The sequence below is a fragment of the Alligator sinensis genome, unplaced genomic scaffold, assembly GCF_000455745.1.
Source record: "Alligator sinensis unplaced genomic scaffold, ASM45574v1 scaffold834_1, whole genome shotgun sequence".
NCBI lineage: Eukaryota > Metazoa > Chordata > Crocodylia > Alligatoridae > Alligator > Alligator sinensis.
The window spans coordinates 49,437-54,398 of NW_005843049.1; the positions used below are offsets into that span (position 1 = coordinate 49,437).

Here is a 4,962-nt window from a genome sequence, read left to right on the forward strand (position 1 = left end):
AGCCTCCCTCCCACCCTCACCACCAGGGGAACCTATCTCTATTTCTTACATTGTAAAGTGGGTTTGCTTTATGTGAATTCAATTTGTGTCATTCTCCGGGAATGCATGTACTGCATAAATCGAGGGAAACCTGTATAGACAGCTAGCGCTGCCAGAACTACTTTTTTGCCCGTCTTATAAAGGTATCAGATTCTACCTAAGATTTGTTTTGCTCTAGTTTTTACACTAATTCCAGACCAGAGTTTTGTTAAAATAGATTCCAAGGCATTTAAAAGAAGATACCATCTCTAGTTTCTTTTCCTGTAAAAACCAAATTCATGTTCTCCTTTTGTTCCTCAAAACCAACACCTGTATTGATTTCATAGCTATTTGAGGTACAGTACTGCTGAAAAGCATCTAATAACCTTTGGAAGTCTAGTCAGGATTATGACATTGATGATGCATCATTTGCATAGAGCAAGACAAAGGTAGTAGGGTCATTCAATATCATGGGTTCATGGAATTGATTCCCTGTTAGCACCTGTTTTAGATCATTTAAGAATAAATTAAAAAGTAGCAGAGCAAGCAAACATCTTTGTGGTACCCCTTTCTTAGTTTGGAAACTATTGACAGGGCACCACTGATCTGATAACATGCCCTAGATGCTGTATTTGAATAGTAAGTCATGCTTAATTGTAAGAGAGCTTTATCTATTAATGTTATTGCCAGTTCCTTCCACAATTTTAATGTATCTATGGATTCAAAAGTTCCCTTTAGATCTATGAAGGCTACATATTAGTGATTTTGTGTTTTTATCCATTTGTATGCTAAATGGTACAACATTAAGCAATGGTCCATGCAAGAATACCTTTCTCTGAAACCAGCTTGTTTTTCTCCCAAAATATTATTTTCAGAAGTCCATGTCTGAAGGTGGAAAAAGCAAACAGCTCCCAAATATTTCGGCTGGACTACGAATAGGACAATATGATGCAGGATCTCTCTTATCCCCATTTTTTAATTTTAATTTTTTAAAATTGGGGCTGCTGTTTTCATTCCAATGGTTTGGCTATCTTGTCTTCTAAATAATTATATGAAAATTATATTAACACCTGTTAATAAGGTCCTTGAAGATTTCTGGGGGAAGAAAATCAAGACCAGTGGCCTTTCCATTTCTCAGTAAGGATATATATGATCTTGAGATTCAGAAATGAGGTAGTGATCTCCATGCGGCGTAACAGATAAAATTTCCTTCAGCAAGAAGCCATCAATTCCTTCACCATCTGCAAGTAAGACGTTAAACTTATTTTTTTAAAAAACAAGACCCATGCATCTTCAGGAATATACACTTTGGAAATTAAGCAGATTCTTTTGTCGTTATTTTTTCCTGTGGCTAGAAGCTCCTCTCATTTAATATTGTTTCTTATTGCCTTCAATTCATTTTGCATGGTCTTTATTAATATTCTTGATATGTTGGAAATTACCACAATCATTTTTAAACTTGCATTCCTTCACAGGTTCTATTAAATCATCTTTAGCTTTAGGACAGTCCTTATCAAACCATGGTTTTTACCACTGAAACCACCTATTCCCAGCAAAGACTCTGTCTTTTGTGAGGGCGTTGTCCAACTGTTGGACACATTCTTTGTATCTGAGTCATTTTTTGGGTTCTTGTACTTTGGGAATATGAATAAGTGGCCCAAGAAAATGTCTTTGAACAGAGCAACACATTTTTCATTATTCATTTAATTTAATTTCATTTCATAATTCATTATCCCATTGCGTTGTCTTCTTATTGATTACTTCTAATTTTGGGGCTAGTTGTATGGTTTTAGAAGAAGGATCTCCCATAATGGAAATCTAGAGAGAAAAAGAAACAGTCACTTTCCATACATGGTAAAATTTCAAATACTTACTCCATGTATATTAGTTGTTAATAAACAGTCCACTTGCTCCTTCAGTTGTAACGGATATGAAGGCCCCAGACACCAGTTTTATCTATGAAGGGCTCTAAAATTCTCATCTGCAATACATTTCATGAGGATCATCCTCCTTCTTTTAATTTCTTATTACATAAGATTCCTGGACAGATTCCCCATATTTTATTTAGGACATCTTCATTATCATGGGTGTCAGTGCCACCAATTCTAGTATTAAAATCACCTGCTATTATTATTTCTAATTCTGGGAATTTATTTTGGATCATCTCAAGAGCATTATGTAATAATTCCTGTTTCAAGATTGCACTGGATCTTGATGTGAATGTGGGAAATGAAATAAACATTAATAAGAATCAAGGGAGGTCTGCCATAAAATTTAATGAGGACTGCTAGTAGATAGTTTGAGTCTCTTTCAATATCTAATCCCTCAATCAGCCTCCTTATTACCATCAGTATAACCTAGCCTCCCTGCAACAATCTTTTAGTTTTATCCTTCAAGACATTTTTATAAAATGAAATAAATCCAGGAATGTACACCATCTTCCCATACTTTATCTTTTATAAAATCACAATATCAAAATCATTAATAAAAATTCTCCACAAGTCAGATAATTTATTTGACAAGTCAGCCGTGTTCTATACCAAAAGACCAATCTCACCTAGGGATGTAGTAATTTGCTTCTCCTTAGAAGGAGAGAACTAAGCCTTCTCTCTTTGTAGAAGGCTTAGTTGAACCTCTGAAGGATTTAATTTTGTGTACATAAATAATAATAGTTTTCAATAGCTGGGGAGAGATTTTAAATCTTTTGGCTAAAAGTCATGCAATTCTGAGTTTCATATAAACAGTTCTGAACTCTTTTATATGGATAAATATTGAATGTTTTGCCTTCTTAGTCTTCATTTTCTCTCTCTAATAGAGCTATGACTAATAAAAATAGTAGAAGAAGTTTGGTCAGTCAGATTCTGAACCTGTCACTTGATTGATTGTAATGAAATCCTCACTCTTCAAGGTTTTGTTGTTATTAGGTCTGTTCTTTGAACTTTCCTTGTATATCAGTTTTCTTTTAATTGCCTTAAATAAAATATTGTGTGCTTTTTCATGTGATTTTAAATCAAAGATGAATTTTTGATTTCTATTAATTTGATTAAAAGTAGAATATTTCTTTCTTTCTTTGTTTTAATCATAGCAACTACAAAAGACACAAGAGATACTTGAGGGGCTTGGTAGTCTGCGGCCTTCATTTTCCCATTTCAGGGCTGATTCATGTGTCCAGGTTTTATTTTCTGGGAAAACAGAGCCAGGCAGTGAGTTAAAACTCTCACTCAGGTTGGATTCAAGTAAGGGATAGGCGAGGGTTCGATAAATCTACATTAAAATTTACTTTACCCACAGTGCCTATAGTTGGTGATGTGAAAAGTAGGTTTTAGGATCTATAGGAATCATTGTAAAGTAGGGCTAGAAGGACCTCCATAAGGTCATATAGTTTAGCCTACTGTTCAAGGCAGGACCATCCCTGATTAAATCATGCCAGTTATGTTATGTCTAACCTGCTTTTGAGACTCTCCATCCTTGGAAATTTTATAGCTTTTCTAGGTGGCTTGTTCCAGTGTTTGACTACCCTCATAGTCAGAAAGTTCCTCCTAATTTCCAGCCTAAATTTCCACTGCTAGTGCTTGAGGGGATTGCTCCTAGTCTTGTCCCCTACAGCCACAGAGAAAAACCCATCTCCATCCTCTCTAATAGCTCTTTAGTTATTTGAAGACTGGTATCAAATCCCCTCTGTCTTCTCTTCTCCAGACTAAATAACACCAGCTCTTTCAGCCTTTCATCATTTGCCTCTAAGGTCCTTCTCATTTTTGTTGTCCTGCATTGGACTCTTTCCAATTTGTCAACATCTTTCTTGAAGTGTTTGGCCCAAAACTAGACTCAGTATTCCAGGTGAAGCATCTGTGCAGAACAGAGTGGAAATCAGTTCCCTTGATTTGCAAGTGATGCTCCTATTAATCCAGCCCAGTAAAATGTTGGATTTTTTTTCAACAAGAGCAAGCTGTTGGCTCATTTTCAGCTTGTGGTCCACTGTAACCCCTAGGTCCTTCCCTGTAGTACTGCACCATAGCCACTCATTCCCCAGTCTGTATTTGTTTATGCAATTATTCTGTCCCAAGGGCAGGATGTTACACTTGTCCTTGTTGAATCTCATTTTATTGACTGTGGACCATTTCTTCAGTCTATCCAGGTCATTCTGGATCCTAACCACACCCTCCAAAGTATCTATAACTCCACCCAACTTGGTGTTGTCCACAGATTTTTCTAAGGGTCACTCAATCCTATTGTCCATAATATTAAACAATAGTGGGCCCAAGGCAGATTCCAGGGTCTGTTCCTCATTACTGATTTTTTTTTTTTTTTCCTTCCAGCATCTCAGTTGGTCTAAATTGTGTCATTGGTCTATTGGTGGGGGTATTACTGGGTTGAAGAGTTATTTTAAGGCCTCTTTTAACAATTAGTTTTGTAACTTTCTGCTGTGTTGGTAAATTGCTATTTATTGACAGCAGACATGTAGAAACAAAAGATGCCTCCATTGTGGGTGGGCTAAAGATCATATTTCCAATGGCAAGAGCTCTCCGTTATAAACCAATTATTGAGATCTAAGAATGCCTTCTTTAAGATGCACTGGATCTTTAGCACCAAGCTGAAAAACAGATATTGACAAAAACACCAGCTATTATACAATAAAATAGGGAATAAAATAGAATAAAAGAAAATAATGTAAAGGAAAAACTAAGCCAAAGGTTATATAAACTATCAAAACTTAAACAGCCTAAATCAGGTAAAGTAAATGCATTTTGGACTTAGAGTAGGCAGAGGCCTTTGGCTACTGCCTAGGGTGGCAACTGTTTGTATAAGGGGAAAGCATCTAGCTTACCCAAGTGGAGGCGATTCCTCTGATGCCATCCCAACCAAACTCCTCTATTCAGCGTCATAGCCCAAAAAGTGAGTAAGGTGTAAAACTGGTAATGCTCTGCATATTTTTGACATTTAATA

The 4,962-nt window shown here is 36.2% G+C and overlaps 1 long non-coding RNA gene across 2 annotated transcripts in view; it reads left to right on the forward strand.

Moving 5' to 3' along the window:
* The window catches only part of LOC112548252, a 33,866-nt gene extending 30,936 nt beyond the window's left edge, over positions 1–2,930 (forward strand). For both annotated transcript variants that reach the window (XR_003092076.1, XR_003092075.1), the window contains exon 3: positions 894–2,930. This is a non-coding gene — a long non-coding RNA (uncharacterized LOC112548252). The remainder of the gene's footprint in view (positions 1–893) is intronic.
* Positions 2,931–4,962: the final 2,032 nt, after the last annotated feature.